The sequence below is a fragment of the Ornithorhynchus anatinus genome, chromosome 13, assembly GCF_004115215.2.
Source record: "Ornithorhynchus anatinus isolate Pmale09 chromosome 13, mOrnAna1.pri.v4, whole genome shotgun sequence".
Lineage (NCBI taxonomy): Eukaryota > Metazoa > Chordata > Mammalia > Monotremata > Ornithorhynchidae > Ornithorhynchus > Ornithorhynchus anatinus.
In genome coordinates, this window is record NC_041740.1 from 15,556,265 (window position 1) to 15,579,243 (window position 22,979).

Sequence of the window (22,979 nt, forward strand, 5' to 3'; positions counted from 1 at the left end):
AGAGAGCAAGGAATCAAGGATGATGTTTTGTGCTTTGGAAAAAGGTAGTATGGTGGCATTGTTAACTGTGATGGGAAAGTTAGTAGGAGAAGAGGATTTAAAAGGGAAGATGAGTTTAGATGAGTTTTTTTTGTGGTATTTCTACCCAGAAAGAAGCACTGTCAAAAGACCATTCCCTAGTTCTGCCATTGCATTGAATCCAAAATATGTAGAGAAAGGACACATGATAATATGCCATTTATTAAGTGCTAAGGGCTGGGGTAGATACAAGTTGAGACTGGACACACGTCTGGTTCCACAGAGTTCTAAGTCCATCTTCTCATTTTTTCAAATGAGGAAACTGAAGTCCAAAGAGGTTAAGTGACTTGTCCAAGGTCACATTGGGTCTCCTGACTCCCAGTGTGTACTCTTTCCACTAGGCCATGCTGCCTCTGTCATCAAGTAAATATGTTAATAATAAATGCAAACTATATTAGAGCAGAGATTTTGCAGGAGAAGTAATCCCTGTATATTAGTACTATTATATGCACCTAAAATGATAACAAAAATGATTCATATGTTCTTAAATAGGGCAGAATAATGCCCCTGAAAAAATCCATTATCAATTTCAAGTTGCTCATTGGAACTACAAATACACATTCGTAATTGTGGGAAGCAGTCATTTCTAGACCATTTTGAAAACACTACAGCATTTCAGAAAAAGGTTAGCAGCTTTAAGGAAGCACACCAATGTTCATAATAAATGAATATTCTTTTAGGCCTCACATTTTACACTAGTTGGATAGATAAGGATTTCCATTTGCTGTTTTTTTGTTTGTGCTGTTTGAACAAGCATATAAATTGTTGCTGGTAGATAAAAGCTGCTTCAAAAATGCCTTTTCACAAAGAAAATAGAATGTCTTTAATATGATTGTAATAGAGCCTGTGTTTTGATTTAAAGGCTTCTAATCTATTATTTTCTTTCCTTTATTTCATATAGACCTGGTGTCATATTTAAAACATTCAGTTGTTAGAAAAACTGAAAGACAAGCATTTGCTTGAGCATGTAAATATGTAATTAGGGAGTTCTTTGATTTTTCGGGATGCTGAGTCTTTTCTGAAGTACATAGGCAAATATTTGGCTCAAGGTAACATCCCAGAGAGTGAAAGCATCAGTATGAACAATGCTTGAGAAGTACCAGTCATCAGATTCTCCTCTTATCAGAGGTATGCAACTCTGCCAATTTAGCATTTCTTGTGCCTGCCTCAAGAATTTGATTTGTCAGGAAGAAACATATGGTCCCTTCAGATAACAGATGCATAGGACTGCTCATTTCAATTCTGACTCGGAAGCTGGATTAGCAATCCTAACCTTGATAGCAGCTGGATTTTTATTTCTTCATCATAAGTGGTCAAGTACAGCCGACACTACACCGTTGTTAGCAAGTAGACTGTTGATATGGTAGTATGGCGATTAAAAAAGAAATGGTCGATGCTCCCTGTAATTAATTCAGTAACAATTATGCTAAAAATAAATACCTGTAAAATACAATAACAGTTATGCAGATGGTGCACCTCGTAAACTATGAGGCAACATATCGTGATTGAGGTAATTCAACAAAACAGCAGTTAGTGAATGGTAAAGATTGAGCCTAATTTCTCAAATTTAGAAAAAGAGGGATTCTTTTTCTGGAAAGTGAATGACTTTGAGCATCTATTTTATTGACCATTTAACTTTTGGAAATTGTATCTTAGAACAATTTGCCCTTCCTGTGGCTTATTCTAAAAAGCAACAACAAAAAACCGAAAACAAAACAAAAATGAGTTGGAAAGACCTTGCACAAACTTTTATTTACTGATCAGTTGCAAAAAACCCCACAAACCTGGAAAGTAAAATAGGATATCATGCTGGGATCATATCAGTTTCTAGGCTCAATAGGAGTGTAATGTTCTTTGCATTAAAAATAAGATAGAGTAATATTTATGAGTAGTGTCTTACAACTAATGCAATCCCTGGCCCACATAGGGCTCACAGTCTTAATCCCCATTTTACAGATGAGATATCTGAAGCCCAGATAAATGAAATGACTTGCCCAAGGTCACCCAGCAGACAAGTGGCACAGCCAGAATTAGAACCTAGGGCTTCTGATTCCCAGACCTATGCTCTTTCTACTAGGCCATGTTGCTTCTCGGCATGATTTGTCTATCATTAAATTGTAAATCTGTTCCATGCAGGGATCTTCTAGTTTCCTAAAAGCTCAGTTCAGTGTTCCGTGCATAGTAGCTGTTCAATAATTAGTATAGATTAATTGCCCTGGTTCAGTGATTGGAATGTGTTTTTGGAGCTTCGACAGTGTCTGTCATCTTTTCTCAAGATCCCTACTCCAAGTCACAGGGGAACCTGGGTCTTTCCCTTCCTTCTTCCCATCTCATCCCCCTGTATTCTCCCTCTCTCTTGTGCCAAGGAGGGAGGGACCAATACCTTGGAACTTTGCATCAGGGCATGGCTAGTTTCATTAGAAAACGAGAGATTGGAAAATGTGAGAATCCAATCCTATTTTTATAAAAGTGTGAATTGGTTGCTTCTGGCAATTTTCAAGGCAGACTTTTTGGGGCATTTTTTCCAAATGCAAGAGGATTGGAAATGTGTGTGTCTGTGTGTACATAAGACACACACACATGCCTTTTCCCCACCCTCTATTCTCTCACCACTATCACAAAGGGGCCGTCCATGTCATGCCAAATATATTTTGATTTCCTCCACTTTTCCTTTTCTCAGTTGACAGCAGAACTCTGTCCCTGTTTCTTTAGTGGTGGATTATTCTATGTGTCTTTCCAATTCATTAATCTCAGTCCTTATATGAAAAGAAACTTTCTATTGTTGGAGTATGTCAGAGCTTAGAAATCAGAGCATTCCACCTTTTGAGTAGACTTAATATGATATATAATATTATAATATATTATATAATTATATATTATACGTCATATTATATATTGCCAGTCTACTTGTTTTGTTGTCCATCTCCCCCTTCTAGACTGTGCGCCCATTGTTGGGTAGGGATGGGCTCCCTCACATGTCAGCTGTGTGACTTTGGGCAAGTCATTTAACTTCTCTGTGCCTCAGTTCCCTCATCTCTAAAAAGGGGGATTGAGACTGTGAGCCCCACATGGGACAACCTGATTACCTTGTATCTACCCCAGCATTTAGAACAGTGCTTGGCACATAGTACGCGCTTAACAAATACCAACATTATTATTATTATCTGTTGCCGAATTGTACTTTCCAAGCACTTAGTACAGTGCTCTGCACACAGTAAGCGCTCAATAAATCCATTTGAATGAATGCATGAATATATAGTCAACATGAGTTTTCAATAAATATATTGTTAGCCTTATAGGTAATAATAGCAATGGTATTTATTGAGCGCTTACTTGGTGCAATCCACGGTACTAAGCACTTGGATCCATAGAATGGCATCAGGGATCTCTGAAATGAGATTTTTCAGCACTGTATTTTCCTTTCCTTTATCCACAGTGCATCCTCATGTGAGCAACCAGCCTTGTGCTGGGCATGGTAAATTTTTTCCGTAGCATGACAGTTCTGTATAGAACAGTACAGATAAAATACCTTTTCTGGAAAGCAGTGGTCAAAATTCATGCAGTTCCTTTAGCTTTCTGAATATTTGGTACAACATTGTGCATGACTGTGCCAAGTCCTAATATTGGGAGGAATTTCAAAGCAGGAGGAAAATGATTGCTATCAAAAGTTCATACTAGGAATTAGCTGAACTTTTTTTGTCATTCTAGAGTAGGATAATATGTCCTGGGTGAAAGTATATTTTTAGTATACACAAGTGATTCATTAAGCAGCTTTATTCACTTTTGTAAGTAATACATTAGTTTTATTCTTTCTTGTAAACTTCATTTCTGCTTTTACCAAATGCTTTAGAGCCAATTTGTAATTAAAGTGCATTTTTTTCCTTTCCCAACCACAGCTTGTATTAAAGTTTTTTGACCTGAAGCAGGGATTTAAAAAAAACAGATTTTGCTATTTTTCAAGTGAAATGACAAATTTTGTGTTTTGTGCTGACAATTTATTTCAACGCTTTAATAATGTAAAGCTTTGACACCTGGAGGTGAACTTTTTTAAAAGATTGGATTGGGAAGGAATGAAAATAAGAACATGGTTCAGTTACCAAGTCACTGGAGTGACTTCAGTGTAGTTTCTAGAGGACTGTGAGTAGGTGGTAAGGGCTTAGAATACAACTAGCACATGTAAAGGTGCTGTTGCTAAGGCTCCTTTGGAATCTAGTTAGTGTGTGGGGAGATGTTATTTTGTTCCTGTAACAGGTGATGCTTTTCTATATCAGAAGTGTCCTATATGACTCCAGAAATATGAATAAAAATTTTGTTCCTGCTTTTTGTTCAGCATTGTCAGCTCACCTTCATGTTTTGAGAGCAAATTGATCAGGACAAAGAAAGAGCAGTTGGAGTTCTCATACCTCTTTAATGTTTGCTAAAAATGGAATTTCCCTGCCGCTTTTGTATTCAGCAATAGACTCTGTTTTGTCAGACATACTTTTTTCCTGGCACTATTTGCTACCTGTCTTCATAACATAGTTGGGCATATGACCCAGTCAGACAAGAAGCAATGGGAATGTGTATTTTATAGTGTGATTTGTTCCTATTCACCCTGGTCTCTGCAAGAGAGTCCATAGAATTTAAGCAGGGAACAGGCCGCTTATGTATGCAACTTGGAAAATATGTAAGCCACGTGTCAGTCTTTCTGCCATAGCTGTACACATGAGTATTAACTTGGTCATAAGTATCCTTTTCAAAGTACAAAGGCATTCTTTCTAAGTACTAGTAGAGTGTGTGGGCTGGGGTCATCCTGGGGCAGAGAGTAACCAATCAACCTGTTCTCTGCTTTTTCCTCAAGTTCCTCTTCTCCCCTACAGTTTGGGGTTTCTGAGAGGAAGGGAGAGCCACAGAGCTGCTGGGGGACTTTCTCGCGCAGGACACAGCTGCAGCAAATCACCCACCCCGCCTGTGTCCTGGCAACAATTGTGCATGTCTAATGCTTTGCACAGGAGCAGTCCTATTCTTCAAATGGAGCTCCCCTCCTCTCCCCCACCTTTGAGTCCTGCTGGCCTTAAGGCTTGGCCCGGGGCTCAGCTCCGGGGTAGATTGGGCTTTGGCTACACATTGTTAGCCTTGGCTGCTGGGACTACAGCTCTCAGTAACCCTTGTCACAGTCACACATCAGTGGTGAAGAGAGCCCCTACCCACTGAGCCCCACCCAGTTCCACTTGGGGCCCAGGCTCCTATCTGAGAGCTGATTCAGTGCACAGATGGCAGACTGGGCATTTGGGACTGGGGCAAGCAGGTCAGTCTGAGCCCTTCACTTCTGTCCCTTCCTTAACTTGGGAGACTAGGGGTTTGTCTATGATTTGTGTTTACTTGACATCTTAATCGGCTCAAAACAGCTCTAATTCAGCTGTCTGCACTATCTCATAATTACTGATGGACTCTAAGTGTAATTTTGCTTTTAGAAGCAGGCCTGTAGATTCGTAGTTTTGCCATTGTTCTTTAGGGTGAGAAGACTGAATCCAGAGTAATGAGGATTCAGCTTTCTATACCTTTTACTCATCATAATCCAGGGTCTATTCATTCATTCAATCATATTTATTGAGCACTTACTGTGTGCAGAGCACTGTACTAAGCCCTAGGGATTCCCTGCCACGGGCCTAGCCCTCTCCCTCCTCTAACTTCTCTCACATTCCAGGAGAAAGTATGCCCATCATGCAAGCCTGTCTTAAACACTAGCAGAAGTTAATTGGAGGTAGTGGGGATTGAGTAGAAAAAATGAGTTGAACTGGATTGCATTTGTTCAATGTGATTTTCATTTTCATTGGAATAATATTGGGCGGAGGGCGGGGAAGAATATAAGTTTTTTGTATTGATTGATATCTATGGTCCCACATATATTCATTAGTGGAGTTACGCATTCCTTAACAAGAACATTCTGTTTTCTGTCCATTTTCCTTTGTTTTTTGAATATCTTGTTGAATTGTTTTCTTTTCTCCCTTTTCTCGGTGCCCCTCTCTCCTAAGACTGTGAGCCCCACGTGGGACAACCTGATTCCCCTATGTCTACCCCAGCGCTTAGAACAGTGCTCGGCACATAGTAAGCGCTTAACAAATACCAACATTATTATTTTCCATTTGTCCTTCCCAGCCTCCTCTGTCCATTTTTCAGTTTCTCTCCTTCTCATCATTCCTCTTGCTGTTGCCCATCTTCTCTCCTCTTCCAGTCCCTCTAATCTTTTGTCCACATTTCCCCCTCCCCTTTAAGTTTGTCAGTCTCTTCAGTTCTTCCTGTTCTTCCCTTCTTATTGCGCTCCCCCCACTTCTTTTCTGTTAACTACTTTTCTTCTTTTTCCTGTCCCCCAAGCCCTTTTTTCTTTTCTCCCTAACTGCTCCCTCCCTAGAATAAACAAACATCCCCTGGGGCACCTGCAGCCCAGGTGTTCAGAAGGAAACTGAGGTAACAATAGCTATTTACCCACCTGGAGAATAGAATAGAGAAGCAGCGTGGCACAGTGGAAAGAGCACGGGCTTTGGAGTCAGGGCTCATGAGTTCGAATCCCAGCTCTGCCACCTGTCAGCTGTGTGACTGTGGGCAAGTCACTTAACTTCTCGGTGCCTCAGTTCCCTCATCTGTAAAATGGGGATTAAGAGTGTGAGCCCCACGTGGGACAACCTGCTTCCCCTGTGTCTACCCCAGCGCTTAGAACAGTGCTCGGCACATAGTAAGCGCTTAACAAATACCAACATTATTATTATTATTATTATTAAGTCAGGGACTAGCTGGCCCCCCCATCTAGACCCAAAGGGCTTTAAAGCATTGGAAATTGGGGGCTTGGAAAGTTGCTTAATGTGTGTGTGTATGCAGTCTCCCAAACCTGTCTGTGATGGCACATACTCAATGCTCAATACAGTTGGGCAGGGATTCAGCTGACATAGACTCATTTGTGGATATGGATTGTCACTTTTATATAAGACATGGAATATCATACCACAGAAAGTGGCATGAAGTTTTAAAAGCTATCTAGATCATTTCGTGCTAGGAAATGCAAGAGCAATTTCTCTAAAATGCTTTCCATCTGGAAAGGCCCAGAGTTCCTCATTCCTTGATCTGAAGGACAAAGTGTGTCACTTGAAGCATGATTAGATCTTGAGTATCGTGTTCCCGTACAAAGATGTAAGTGAAAAAAGGAAGGTACATTCAGTTCTGCCATAATACTGTTTTCAGTACACGTTTTGGTTAAAACATGATTAGGGCCTTAAGGTCATGTTGCCTTGTCAAAGAAACTCCTTGTGTGCATGTATGCATCATTGGAACGTGTGAGTACTCCTGCCTGAGCGTTCTGTAACACAGGGTTTCACAAGAATGCAACCCTAACAACATTTAAGAGACCTGGGTAGATTTATGAAATATAACCACAGATCAGGAATTGGTTATCTTTGAAACAGAACTGTAGAAGTAACTGTGTTCAACTATCCGCTCCTAGAAAATAGTGTATAGTATCTGAATGAAAGGGAATGGGAATTAAAATGAAGTTTTGACGACTTTTACCTAGCTGTAATTGAGTTTGTACAATTGGGTTCAGTTTTTAAAAACAAAACAAAAAGCTTGCCTAGCACAGGTAGTGCAATTCACTGTAATCTGGCAAGTCATTTTGTGGATTGACTGACAGGCTCATCAGTTCTAATGCTTAGGTCTAACCTTCCAAGAGCACTGCAACATTAGAGCATAGTCTTATGTTTCTCAACACACTTCGTTTACGCAAGTTTCCAAATGTAACATGCCATTAGATGCCTCTCTTGAGCATTGAATTTTAGAATCAGCTGCTGCATGTATTGCGAATAAGTGAGCAATGTGTAAAGAACCCCCATGAACAAGATTTTTTTTAGATTTATTGCCCAGGGGTGTTAATGACTATATAATAATAGTGGAATTTGTTAAGCACTCACTGCATGCCAAGCACTGTACTAAGCACTAGGGTAGATACAAGATGAACAAGTTGGACCCAATCTCTGGCACACCTGGGGCTCAGTTTAACTGGGAGGGAGAACAGGAATTTAATCTCCATTTTATAGATGAGGGAACTGAGACATAGAGAACTGAGACATCGAGGTTAAGTGATTTGCCCAAGGTCACACAGCAGGTGACTGGCAAATCAGGATTAGAACCTGGGTCCTCTGATTCCCATGCCTGGGATCTTTCCATTAGACCATAGTGCTTCCCACTGTTAGTTATGTAATGAAGATCTTTCTACATAAACTGAGAAGACTCTTTTGACTACCACTTTTACTATTGCAGTTTTACCAGGAAATGTGCTTTTCCGAGAACAAGCAAAGCCTTCTAGGTTGGCTGACATTAGCTAGTTTGCATTTAGATCAGCATGCAGAGAATTCTGAGGCTCATTGATATTCATTTTCAGTTTGACAGCTGAAGGATCGCAGCCAAAAGAATGAACATTAGGTTAAGGTCTATCACCACATGACCATCAAGTGAATTTATTGTTAAGGGAGAGTTAAATAGAGGTTACAATATCTCTGATAGAGAAGAATTATGAAACATCATTAAGACCTTGAGTTTCACGGCTCCCTAGTGGAATTTTATATGCCTAAAAAGACTCTACTTTCGGTAGATATGACTGTGCAACAACAGTACATGTCACTTTATAATTGCTTACTGCCCATACTTTGTAGAAGAGTCAGGTGCAGTTTTGTGAATCACTGTGGTAGTTTCAGACAGCATATTTTAACATATTATCTTTTCCCAAACCTGCCAGCAAAACCTCAATTCAAACACTAGTTGATTAGAAGTGAAGATATTTTTTATCTTTTTAGGTTGAGACTGTTGCTCATGAGCCTTGTGTATATGCTTTTTTTCCTTGAAAAACTACTAATTTATATGTAAAATCAGATTTAAGGTTTATATAAATGGACTTGGTCACCTCAGGAAGAAGGCTAAAACTGCACTTTGTTCAGCAAGGGACAAAATTGGTACAGTTGGAACAGACAAGTGATGTGGCGTAGTGGAAAGAGAACAGGGTTGGGAGTCAGAGGAACTGGGTTCTAATCCCAGCTTTGCCACTTGCCTGCTGTTACCTTGGCCAAGTCACTTAACTTCTCTGGGCCTCAGTTACCCCATCTGTAAAATGGGGATGAAGACTGTGAGCCTTATGTGGGACAGGGACTGTGTTCAACCTGATTAGCTTGTATCTACCCCAGTGCTTAGTACAGTACCTGGCACATACTAAGCGCTTAACAAATACTACATACACAAAAAAATTAATGAGGGGGTTCCACAGATGAGGGTCTGTTATGGGAACTGCTGTTAGCCCCTCTCAGTAAAACAAGGACACCATGACGAGGCAGATGTTTGGAATAGCATTCTGAAGCTAAGGGGCTCTTAACCAAATACATGTAACTGGGACAGACTGGGAAATGCAGGTGTAATATGCTCCATTCAGTTAATACCAATGGACAGGTGGGCTACTCAGTTTAACCAACTTTCCTCTGTACTGCTCTTGGATATAATTTGTTGTATAGGTTTACACAGATTTCAAGGCACTGGAGAAAGGAATCCTGTCTTTAACTTGACTTCCAGTAGCAAATTGTAATCTCCTAGAACACATGAACAGTGTGTGATGATTCAGAGCATGCCAGTATTTATCATCTTCAAGTCAAAAATAGCAAATATGCTTTAGATACTGTTGTGCTTTTCACTTTATGTGACTTTAAACTTGTTCAAATTGAAGACGAATGCTCTAGGTGTCTGGGTGAGGGGTTTGGTGAGTTAGCACATCTGGTAGTAAGACCTATTAATGAACTTGGCTGGCATTGTTTGACTTGGAAAATGTAAAAAGGATTATGGAGACTTTTCAGGGTAATGAGTTAACAAACCTGAAGAAGACCGAGGTTATCTGCTGTGTGCACAAGGTAAATCCTGCCTAGATGGGAAAGACTTTCAGAATGGAAAGTTTTTATTAGGTACCCATTCTGTAGGGAGCACAGTTATGAATAATATATAGTTCTAGTCCTTGACTAGCATACTCTTTAATGGAGCCCAGGCAGAAAAATGAGAGAAACATGAACATTCTGTTAGATAAAAATTGCCAGCCCCAGGGGTAGTAGAAATGTTGCATAAGATCTGATTTGAAGATGAATACCCATGTGACTTCAGGGTTCCAGTATCCATTGGCAGAACAGTCTCATGGGAACATCTCCATCTTGCTACTGGATACTGTATAAGCAGAGTCTTATTCCACACATGAACAGAGGGTGAGCAGAAGTCACCATGACTTCAATCTGAAAGTTGGAAAGGCTGTGGCAGTTTCTCAATAAGGATTATGCCAAAGATTGCCCCATCCAAGTTGTGTCTAACACATACATAATTTACTTATGGATTATTGAATTTTAATTAATTTGACTGGATTGTATTTTTTATTTCTTTGTCCTCGCCCAATTATTTTGTGAGTCTGTTGTGGGCCAGATATCCTCTCTGAATTTATTTTCTTGGATTCCAGCATTTAGTACAGGGCTTTGCTCACTGTAAGTGGCAGCTGTAGTAATCGTATTTACTGAGCAGCACCTTCTGTGTGCAGAACACTTTGTTGAGTGCTGGAAAAAAAATACATAGGTGAAAAATTAGGCATGGTCTCTGGCCCCCAGGGAGGTCACAGTCTGAGTAAAGTGGGGAGAAAAGCCATATAAAAAGATTAGGGTAATGATAAATATTAAAAATAAAAGCAAAAAGGACACTGTGGCCAGAGGAGCAGTTTTTCAGGATCCTTGCAGCTGAGAGTACAATAAGCCCAACTGCACCAACAGTAACTTTCCCCAAGAACAGTCTTCCTGACCTCCCAAGTTTTTTTTGCAGGCTGCACATTTCTGCCACTCATGTCCTTCCTGCTGACTAGAGCAGGTGAGGTGCCGGGCTCCAGGGAGTGATGGAGAGGAGGCAGAGGGGGTTTCTGGTGGGGTAGCTTGGTGGACAAGTCAGGTGGGAGGCCAAAGATGTGTATTGTCACTGCTTGACTACTTTCTGCTGGCACAGGGAAGGTGGGGAATGAAGCCTCTGTGGCACAGAGTGGGTACCCTGGCGGTTCCCATTATTGGAGGTCAGAGGTTGGGTATAGTGGAAAACCTGCTTTAGTGCTTAATAAAGTTTAGAAGTTGCACTAATTTAGGAGTTGGAAAGATTGGTATGACCAGGGTCAGACTAGAATAAGTTTGGGATTTTCTTCAGCTATACAAAGAGTTGAGGGCGGTTATTAAATTCTGCTACCGAGGTAGACTCTCTTCAACAGCAATTAATGGACAGAACACTAAAAATCTGAATCAAGAATGGCTAGGATATTCATTGGAAGCCAGTCAGACTGAGAATGGCACAAAGCCCGATTAAAGGTCTGTAGAGAAGTCTAAGTGCCCAGACTTTCATATGGGTGTGAGACTTGGACTTGCCACAGACATATCCGGTTTCTAGAACAGTTTCATCACTGCCAGCCTCAAGCATATTTGACATTAAATGGCAAGCCAGGTTCATCAGCAGAGATGTTCTGGAACCTGGCCATTTGACCAACATTAAAGCAGTGTTTACTGTAACACAATGCTTCTGGTCTGGGCATACAGAGAGAGAGAGGATGACTGCAGGATACTCTAACAAGAGCCAAAATGGGGCTACCACATGCTGGGTGGGTAGTACACTCTAGACAGTCCTGCCTTCAGAGTTGGGCAAGGTCCGTCAGGGGGAACCAGGCAGCGATGGCAGTGAACTTTCAGACCCAGTCAGGATTCTCACTGCAAAAGGGCAGAGTCCCTGCTGTCCCATCTTGGATGCTGATCATGTGCAGTAGCCATATTTGTTTTGTGTCACTCCCTCCCCGCTTCCCTCTGTCCCATGAAATGAGAACACCTCTGCCACAAGTGTTTTAATTTTTTTTTCATTTAGACAGAGGGATGGGGTGGGGGTGAAATTAAAGGATATGGCAGGGGTGGTCAGGTAGAAGACAGCGGGAACTGGGATCCTGGTGGGGCATGGGGATCCTGGTGGGGAAGTGGGAGTGGGGTGGGCATGCAAGGAACTGGAGCTTATCCTCAACTCCAGCCCAGGAGGTGAATGCTAAAGGGGACATGGAGGCTGATGGAATGCCCAATCCGTATTCCAAATGCCTAGAGGCTGCTGAAGTCCACAGGTAATTGTCATGTACCTGGGTGCTGGACAATGCTTCAGGGAGGAACAGGTGGCTGAGAGGACTCAGTATTGTGTCCTGCAAGTTGGCAAAGGGCTTACAGGATCAGACGCCTCAGAGAACAGGGGTATCTGGCAATGTTGAGGGGAAAAATGGGGAGCTTGGCATTTCCCTTCCATGTGGGTGTGCTGCATTTTCTGTTACCTGAGAGGATTTTCACATCTTCCATCCCATCTTCCCAGGGCCCAGAGGACAGCCACATGCTGCCCATAATCACAGTGAGTGACCCAAGCTACTATTAGGGGATATAGAGATTACACTCTGCTTGCCATATGGATGGCACAATGTGATGGCATCACGCAGGTCTCCACATGACATCACTGAGTTATGTAAGGAAGATGTCCAGTTGGACACTTGCTTCAGGGCGCTTCAGGGCAGCCAACTGTCTGAAGGCGGTCTTGCATACAGGTATACTGCAGCACAACCTCAAATGTTGTAGTGTGGATTGGAACAACAGTAGCTGGCAAATTATCAGTCAATAAATCATATTTATTGAGTGCTTTCTGTGAGCAGAGCACTGTACTAACTGCTTGGGAGAGTACAATATAACAGAGTTGGTAGACAGGTTCCCTGCCCAAAATGTACTTACAGTCTAGAGGAGGAGACAGAAAATACAAATGAATTATGGATATGTACATACATGGTGTGGGGCTGAGGGAGGGGTGAATAAAGGGTGCAAATCAGGGCAAACATATAAAGGAGAGTTAGAAGGGGAAATGAGGGCTTAATCGGGGAAGCCTTCTCGGAGGAGATGTGGCCTTGAAGGTGGGGAAAGTAATTGTCTGTTGGATATGAAGAGGGAGGACATTTCAGGCCAAAGGTAGGTCATGGGCAAGATGTCAAAGGATAGATTGACAAGGTTGAGGTACAGCGGGTAGGTTGACATTAGAGGAGTGAAGTGTGTGGGCTGGGTTGTAGTAGGAGAGCAGTGAGGCAAGGAAAGAGGTGGCAAGGTGACTGAATGCTTTAAAGCCCATAGTAAAAGTGTTTGTGGAGTTGAATGGGGGAAACACGGACTGAACGTTTTTGTAGAAAAATTATCCAAGCAGCAAAGTGAAGTACTGACTGACGTGGGGAGAGACAGGAGACAGGGAGGTCATCAAGGAGGCTAATACAGTAAAGTGGGATAGGATAGTGCTTTGATTAACGTGGTAGCAGTTTGGACGCAGAGGAAAAGACGAATTTAGTGATGTTGTAAAGGTTGAACCGATGGGTTTTAGTGACAGATGGAATATGTGGGTTGGATGAGTAGTCAATAATGCCAAGGTAATGGGCTTGAGAGACAGGAAGGATGGTGGTTCTGTCTACCATGATGGGAAAATCAGAGGGAGGAGCGGGTTTGGGTGGGAAGATAAGCAGTTCTGTTTTGGACATGCATACAGCCACTAAGTAGGGGTTGGTTGGTTTTGAGCAAAGATGTTGACCCCTTTGGGGGCAGAACTGCCAACTGCAATCGGCTCTGGGAAGGTAATTCTTCAAAGTTAGCAATGTGTCAAGGACTACAGGTTACACATTGTTCTCTTGGTAGCATTACCAGCTACAATCATCTTCAAAAATGAAGGGCAATTACAGGCGTTGAGTTTAATTTAAAAAATGAAAGGGTTACTAAGGTTTCAATAGTTTATCTTTAAAACTGGAAATTATTACTGTCATCAAAACATATTCATATTCAGAAGTTTTTTGATGAAATATTAGCCTATTCTACATTAAAATTTTAGAAGAACATTGTTACCCTCTGTTCTGAGCAATGTAATTTTTTTTTGGGGATTACTACTGCAATGAGAATTTCTCTGCTTCTACACTGTGAAGAATAGCTCAAGATTTATATTTCTCAGGATGGGGTGCAGGTTTACTTTATAGGTCTATTGGGAATAGAACTACTCTGAGCTAAGATGGGAGCACAAAACTGGAACATGAAACTTTAAAAATTGCAGTAGTGGGAGTCTGGAAATGCTATATTTCTGCTAAATCAAACTATTAATTGTAGCGAAGGGAACATTACTGCTTCTGGACTGAATGAGTCCTGGACTGATGGATCTGTTGGTTTGACCCATTAATGACAGTGATGGGTTCTTTCTGTCCTTTGTGATAAAATCTGTTTCTTTCCGGTGAATTTGGATCCTCTGCTTGTTCATCGGGTCCACCATTCCCACCTTAAGACTGCTGCTGTAGCATTCCTTTTTCTTTCCTTCACTGTAGTCTCTGTCCTGCAGAGGTGGAAGGAATGAAGAATGCTATTGTTACTCTTTTGGTGCCCTCCCTTGTACTGCCAGGTGTCCATCTTCAAAACTACTAAATTATTACTATTTTGATTATTTTTGGTGTCTTAGGCCCCCTCTGTCCCTTGAAATGCAGTGCCAGTTAGAGACCCATGTGGACTGTCTGACCTGTTTTGTCTTGTATTTCCCCCATTGCTTAGTAGTTCTTGGCAAATAGTAAGTACTTAATCAAATGCTGCAGTTATTGTTGTTTGTTGTTGTTGTTGTTCCTCTTCTTCTTCATTATTATTTGCCCCCAAATTTCTGATCTTAGTATCAGGGAAAGATCTACTTTTCCTGACCTTGGGCAAGCCACTTAACTTCTCTGTGCCTCAGTTTCCTCATTTGTAAATTGGGGATTAAGACAGTGAGCCCCACGTGGGACAACCAGATTACCTTATGTCTACCCCAGTGCTTAGAAAGATGCTTGGCACATAGTAAGCTCTTAACAAATACCATTATTATTATTATTATTTTTATCTGCTCAAATAAGACACCTGCCAATACATTTGCTTTCAATAATGTTAATAATAATAATAGTTGTGGTTTGTTAAGAGCTTACTATGTGCCAGACACTGTATTAAGCACTGGTTGGATATAAGCAAATCGGGTTGGACACACTCCCTGTCCCGTGTGAGACTCATAGTCTCCATTCCCACTTTACAGATGAGGTAACTGAGGCCCAGTGAAGTGACTTGCCCAAGATCACCCTGCAGACAAATGGTGGAGCCAGAATTAGAACCCACAACTTTCTGACTCCCAGGCCTGTGGGTGGGATAGAGATCCACTATGCCACGCTGCTTCTCTGTCTATGCCCAAGCAAGGAAAAAGGATAATAATCAGAGCAGCTTTGAGAGTAGCCTGGTTATGAACTACATTGAGACTGACTAGCTGAAAACTAATGGAGAACTAGGGGGTTAATAGCACTTCCTAGAGAAAAGGAATACTGTTGTGCTGTTTTTCCAACTCCTTCTCAGAGCATATGGAGTGTTCCAAAATAAATAACTTTTCTCTTGGTATTTTAATGTGTGTTCTAGAGATATTAGGTGGCAGTTTATTCTTTTCCATGGGAAATCTCTCATAGTGGAAGAAAAGGAGCCTTGCCACTGGCGGATAATTGGCAAATAATGTCCTTAAGGCAGGCCCCAAATTTGTTCATTATATTTTCTGAAAGTACAGGCGCTTCTTTGTATCCCTGCAAAACAACAATAATAATGATAATGATGGTGATAATATTAAGTGCTTATAAGGTGCTACACACAGTGCTTTGTGCTAGGGTTGGTAGAAGATCAGATCAGGCACAGTCTATATCCCTCATGGAGATCACAGTCTAAGAAGTAGGAAGAGCAGATATTTTATCCTCAGGTAAAGAAACTGACCCAGCAAGGTGTGCCCAAGTTTGCTTATGGTGATCTAGCCAGTCATTGTCACAACTAGAATTAAAACCCTTGTCTTTTGACTCCCAAACCCAAGCTCTTTTCTCCAGTTGAATGAGCAGATAAATCAAATCACCATAAAAAATAGAATAACGGGAAGGAAATGAAGCCACAGCAAAAAACAAATTAGGGTGATTAGTAGCGTACCCACTGAAATGTGCATACCGCACTGTTTGTTCTCCTCAATGGTGGCTCTTGACAGTGCTGAGAGATAATTTTTGCAGCGGCAAGCTTGACTTCTGTAGGGCTTGTTGCTTTCATCCCCTACTTTTTCCCCACTGAAGATATTTGGAAAAGAAGCAGAATGTCATTTTTGTTTCCAGTAGGGGCAAACATTCTGTCTTGAAAATAATCAGGATCCAGATTATCAGCAGATTGCTGGTTAAAAAGATCATTCTTCTGCTTGGCATCTAAAATGAGTAGCTACTGAACAGTTATTCAATGGGATGTTTATTCCCAACGATGCCAGACAAAGGCAGTTATTATGATTTAGGAAGTAAATCAAGCTGGCCCCAAATTAGACTTGCCATATTTTTTTGTGTGTGTTACATCAGTTCAAGGCAGAGGTGGCCTTAACCATTTAATTCAGCTTCCAAAAGAACCCCAGCTAGGGATAGCTTCTATAAGAGGAAAAGGTGGCTTAACACATTCATGTTCATTGACCACTCTGACAGGGACAAAGTCACTAGAGTCTAGTGACCCATTCTTTGGTATGTCACCAGACTACACTAACTCTCCTACTCGGTAGGATTTAATTTTTTTGCTCAATTATGTTAACTGCACCTCTAGGCGAGCAATTCCTTGTTAACAGTGGGAAATGTATAATGATAGTAATGACTGGGAACCTGGAACAGAAACCTTCCCTGGTTAATGTGTATGCTCATCTTCACTGCCACAGCCACAGAGGAATTTGGGAATGGAGTCCATTTGACTTCCTGGGATTGAGCCTGCCCTGATAGAGTGGAGATTAGTAGGAGGATGGCTAAGTAATCAGCTTGAACGGAATTTTCCTAGCCTACCCCTAGATGGGATCACTTCTGCAGACAAGGTGCAGAGTACAGATGTTTTTGATGTGGTTCTTTCTGTAAGGCCTTTACTTGCTTGGAGATAAGGTAGTCAAACTGATCTTCTTTCCATCCATCTGGTCCTTTCTCCACCAAACTTGCCATCACTGAAACTTGCAATTAAAGGAGCACAGAAGTACAGCTGGGAATGGTTAAATGGTAGACCTGGGACCCTGGAGGAAAATGTATTGGGTATGACCAGTGGAAATAAAAAGGATTTGGAGATAATTCAGTTGAGTATGACTTAGAATCCAGATGTCATCCATTTGGCAACTCAACCGATTTGCCCCAAATTGAACTGAAATTAAAGTGAGATGCTTCATTTAAACTGACCCTAAACTACTCTAGCTAGTAGTTATTTTCCCCAGTGAAAATCCCTTTATTACTATCATTATACATATCCCATAGTTAAAAGATTAAAGATAATCATATGCGTGCAGTCTATTAGGCTTTGTAATGACCATATTGTCTTAAAATTCTTCTTCTTTTAGGAAAAATTAGGAGAAAAATAAAAGGTATGAAGGAAAGAGATTCATTAAATGATATAGCTACTCTAAGTACAAATTTGCCATGGAAAATACAGAAATATTTTGAATTGTTGGCAGGTGATAATATAACAAAGTAAATAGTCTTTATTCAAAACTGGAAAAGCGTAAAAAGAGCATCTAATATTTAAATTGCTAGTGAAAATGATATAACTGCCTTACTGTTTAAACTTGGTTATGGATTTTGAGTGTCTGCTGAGTATACATTTTACTTTTAGTTTATAACAAATAAAGGTGAAGTAATTAAAAAAAAATATCCAGTGTGTCTTGTCCTAATCCAGGATTAGGGAACAAGGAGGGCAACAAGCAGGGTAACACCCGCTTCTCTTTTTTTCATTTTCTTTTGATCTCCAAGGCAAAATCCCCTTCCCTGACGTAATCTGATGGGGAGTTTATTGGGAGTGGGGAAGGACAGGGAGAGTCTGAGAAAGCATAGTTTCCCTTCCCCAAGACTTGACAACATGGAGTAGAGCACAGACATAGAGCATAGGCTCCTTGTATCTCAATTTTATGTCTAGTATTTGCCCTCTTTTGCCATCTGCAAGCAGTACTTTCATTACCTTTTGATGACCAAAATTATGTGCATTGTCATTGTCAACAATAATGCACATGCTGCCACCAGGCAACATTTCTCTTCTTTATGTTTCCTTCCACTGGCATGATCTAAAATAAAGGGGCTTTAAGGAGTCATGAAGTAATTCTTTATTATTTGTTTCCTGTCCAGTGTGGTATCTGGTGTGGGTTTTCAAATTTTTCATTCCATCATTACCTACAAGTGCTCCATCCATATTGTACCCACTCTGACTGGGACACTGTGTGGTAATGAGAATTCCTCACCCACAAAGCGTGGTTTTACTTGTAACACAAATTGGCTGGGGTGTAGTTGATAGCACAGAATTGGGTGAGATTGGAAGGCTAGTTTATGTTGATGGGGTCTGGATGCCCCCTTTTCAGAGGTTTTTGTTTGAGTGGAGTGGTAGCTGACAAGGAGGAGTGGTTTCACAATTAGTCATTTGCTGGGATCAGGTCTTTCATCATTCCACAAAAAGAAGTGACCATGTAGGGACTCTGTGCTGCCTGCCAAGACCGCTACCTTTTGTCTGCCTAGCCCCTGCTTTGAGACCCCTGCTTTTGTCTGGCTTTAGGGCCAGAAAAGGTAAACAACTCTATTTTCAAGGACTAAGTATGCAAGAGATTTTCTCCAAAACATACTCATATGCAGTCTCACCTTTGGCAGTATCATCCTCGAATCAGTGTGGCTTAGTGGAAAGAGCACGGGCTTGGGAATCAGAGGTTGTGGGTTCTAATCCCAGCTCTGCCACTTAGCAGCTGGGTGACTTTGGGCTAGTCACTTAACTTCTCTGTGCCTGTTACCTCATCTGTCAAAATGGGGATTACGACTGTGGGACAATCTGATTACCCTTATATCTACCCCAGCACTTAGAACAGCGCTTGGCACAGAGTAAGTGACTTAACAAATGTCATCATTATTATTATTGTCAAAGGACAACTCTATTTTGTATAGCGAATTCTGTAACTGATGTAGTTGGAATCAAAGAGCTGAAAGGGACCCTGGGAGTTATTGATTTAACTGAGCCTGCTGGCAGTTGAATAACTTAATCATCCTTGGGAAATATCTGCTTTTAAAATTTACAGGGGTGAAGATGTCACTACCATCTGGGATAGCCTCTCCTCTAATGTTTTCACTTAGATAGTAGCATGTTATTCCTTATGTCTAACCAGTCAAAGTGGTTTTCAGTGGGCTCTTTCTGTTGGCAGACCACTGAATTAAATGTTTGGTAGAGTACAGTACTGTTGGTAGACTCAGTCCTGGCCCACGAGCATCCTAGTTCATTCATTCATTCAGTCGTATTTATTGATTGCTTACTGTGTGCAGAACACTGTACTAAGCGCTTGGAATGTACAGTTCGGTAATAGAGACAATCCCTGCCCAGCAGTGGGCTCAGGGGAAGACAGAATCACAGACAACCAAAATCGCTTTCACCTTATATTAAGCCTCGTCCCTCCTTTTTGGGGATTCTGAACAGTAAATCACTATTTTCCCAATAAGACTTTTTTCCTTCTGCAAGATAAACATCCCCAACTCCCATATTCTTTCCACAAAAGTGATATTTTACATCTGTCATAATTTTATTTTCCCTTTTTTAATTTCTCCACATCACTTTTAAAGTTCTGAGACCAGAACTGAAATTGGTGCTCCTAGATTGTATACAGGGTACTGAATTGAATGTCACCCTCCTTTTGATAATAATTATGGTATTTAAGTGCTTATTAGGGGCCAGCCACTTTATACTAAGCTCTGGATGCATCCCAATACTTAACCTAAATGTTTTTTCTTCTACCCTACTCCCTTTGGTTTTCACTGTTGACATAATTATTAAGTAGACATTGTGTGTTTTCACTTCCCCATGAATAAAGAGACCCCAGGGTCTTTTGAGTTCCTCCAGAAAAACAAGCCTTAAATATAACTTATGTAAGAGATACTCTGTGCTTCCCTGAAATTTGGAAAAGGTAGTCAACTAGTGCCTGTCTTGATGAAAAGTCTCATTCGAAAGTTCTGGGTTTTGGTGAAAAAATGGAATTTAGGAAAGCTACCTCCTTAAGACATTGTGACTCAGGGATGAATGTGGAAATTAATCTTTATCAGATTTCCTAAGGAACAGTGGAAGAGTTTGAGCAAGACAGAGAAGTCAGGAGCAGGGATAAACTACAAACAGCAAGACATTGCATCCCAAAGGTCAGAAATATTCTGAAAAGTTTTCAAGTTACGATTGTGTTCTTTAAAAAAAAAAAAAAAGTATGCCAATTAAAGACTGAAAAACAAACCTCATATGTATTCTAGAAAATGGCCTGAAAACTAATTAAAGATGTTAGTAAAATGCAGGACAAGTTTAACCGGTTTAGGCCTAACCTGTCAGTCTCCTTATGTTCCTCCCCAATCCTGTTAAGAGTTTTTAGAGGAAGTTGTTAATGTACTAGGTTCGTACATGTTAATTTAACCTTAAAACAAACTTGGGAATTGGCCTTTGTAAGACTTTAATAAGGAAAATGAATGGTAGTGACTTGGATGGTTCTTTTGGTATTGCTATAGATAGCCTTTGGAAAATGGCTTGTGGTCACTGATTAAAATGAGATGGAATTTTTAGCAGCATAGTTGGAGGAATTCTCATTAAGACTATTAGAAATATTTTAAAACTGAAGGGCAAGATCTATCTTTTCAGTGTTTTGGAGAAGAATCTCATAAATGGCTATTTTGTAATATTTAACTTAGGAACATAGCTTTGCTCAAGTAATATGAAAGTCAGTGGGAGTTCTGCCCAAAATGGTTAAGTGTTGATGGGAGGGTAAATTTCATCTTGATAAAGTGAAAAGTCTTGAATTTTTGCAAAACGTTTGTATATAGAGGAATGATGAGCTTACAGAAAGCTGGATCACCTAAGTGGATGACAAACATGACAGCATTTCATGTAAATCGCACTGTTAGAGAACACTGTGTCACGTTTCCTCCAACAGCAATAAGGCTGAAGTCAGGGGTGGAGGGGAAACTGCTTGGCATGCTGAGCTCGGAAAATGTCTCCCGTGGAGGTGGTGAGGGGTCCATTTACTTTGGAGGCTAGGGAGTGGAGCCATCTTCTTCCTGCCTGGTCAGAATCATCTTTCAGCTCTGGAGAATTGCAGAGAAAGTGTGTTTGCCTGAAGAGAAGCTGGGGGGTGTGAATTGCTTTTCCTGTCAGCATTTCCCACTTGGTAGGCAAGTGAGGAGGTGTTAATGATGTTCTTGATTACCCTCCTAGAAATGATCTAGATCTTCACTAACCCACAGAATAGTTGTAATCACTTTTTATTCATTCAATCGTATTTATTGGGAGTTTACTGAATGAAGAGTACTGTAATAATAATGATGGTAAATGATGGTATTTAAGTGCTTACTCTGTGCCAAGCACTGTACTAAGCGCTTGGGAAAGTACAATGTAACAATAAACAGTAACATTCTCTGCCCACAGTGAACTTTGTAGGGAAGATCCAGAGTCAGACTGCTACGTAAGTCAAAACTCACCTGTGCTGGGCAGCAGTGGCATGGGAGAGAGTCGAGGACAGAGACTCGTTTATTGCATGGAAGGAGGCAGTGGTAAACCACTTCCATATTTCTACCAAGAAAACTCTATGGATACACTACCAGAAAAATTACAGGCGGAAGTGGGAAGTTCTGGGACAGATGTGTCTGTGGCGTCGCTATGGGTTGGAGACCACAGCATAAGACAACAAGACTCCCTAAAGCAATTTATTGGGTTAATAATGATTAGAAGTCTATGTGGACAACTAATGAGGATGAATGAAAACAACCATTTGATTTTTGCTCAGCCATAATAGCACGTTTCATTTTTAAACCTTTTTTTTTGTACAATTCTTCTCTTCTAGACAGACAGACATGCTTACTGAATGAGCTTTGCCTGCCAGGAATTCGTGTGCACTTTTCAGGCTATTCAAGACAGGGTGTGTCAGACTCCCACATACGCTTCGAGGTAAATCAATAATCTGGTTTGGTTTTTGATTTTTGGGGTTGTGGGGAGAGAAGGTATTTGGGAGTTTCATGTCGCTGATTTAGTATATCCCCAGCACTGTATCGAAAGTACTATAGCCATTTTGTGGAAACAGAAATACAGTCTTCTGTCAGATGATTTCTTGCCTATCACATTAAGCCCAGATGACAAGCAGGAATTATGTGTTGTTATTACTAGAATATTTCTTTCATGTAAAAGCCTTTTAAACAAGGAAATTTAGTTTGTTTAAATATATACAGATGTTCAAGTTAGTTTCTTTTTCATTTAAAAGGCGGTTTCTGCATTGCATAAATCCACCATCACTCCCTCAGGTCATCATTAGCTTGTTTGTGTATTTGGGCTGGCCAAGTTGATTTTCAGCCAATGCTGCAAATGAATAAGACAGCAAGTTACACCTTGCTCTCCCTCTTTCCACCCACCTCCATCTGAACCTTTCTTGTGTAATTGCCAGGAGTATCTAAGTAGTGTTTAGTATAATTACTTCTGACAAATCTGACTTACAGGAGTTCTCTTTAATTGGAGCAAGTGCTTCATGGACTTTGAATCAGAAGTTCTTTTGAACCTGCAGCCTATTATTTTGTTCTGGTTTGGAGTTGCATTTCCTAAGTCCAGGGTGGTCAAAAAGCAGTACAGACCTGCTGTACTGTTTCATTACAGGATGTGGGAAATGACCCCCTCATATGCATGCATGGAGATACACATCAATGTTTTTTTTTTTTATGGTATTTGTTAAGCACTTACTATGAACCGGGCACTGTACTCAGAAGTGGGGTAGATATAAACTAATCC

General features: G+C 40.8%; 1 protein-coding gene across 6 annotated transcripts in view; it reads left to right on the forward strand.

Annotated features, from left to right (window-relative positions):
* MPP7 (membrane palmitoylated protein 7) overlaps positions 1-22,979 on the forward strand; it is a 220,664-nt gene that overhangs the window by 22,177 nt on the left and 175,508 nt on the right. Inside the window, exon 2 of one of the 6 annotated variants that reach the window (XM_029078130.2) lies at positions 22,048-22,151. The exons of the other annotated variants lie outside the window; for them this stretch is intronic. The gene's annotated coding sequence lies outside the window, so the exon portion shown is untranslated. The remainder of the gene's footprint in view (positions 1-22,047; positions 22,152-22,979) is intronic. 6 annotated transcript variants of the gene reach the window in all.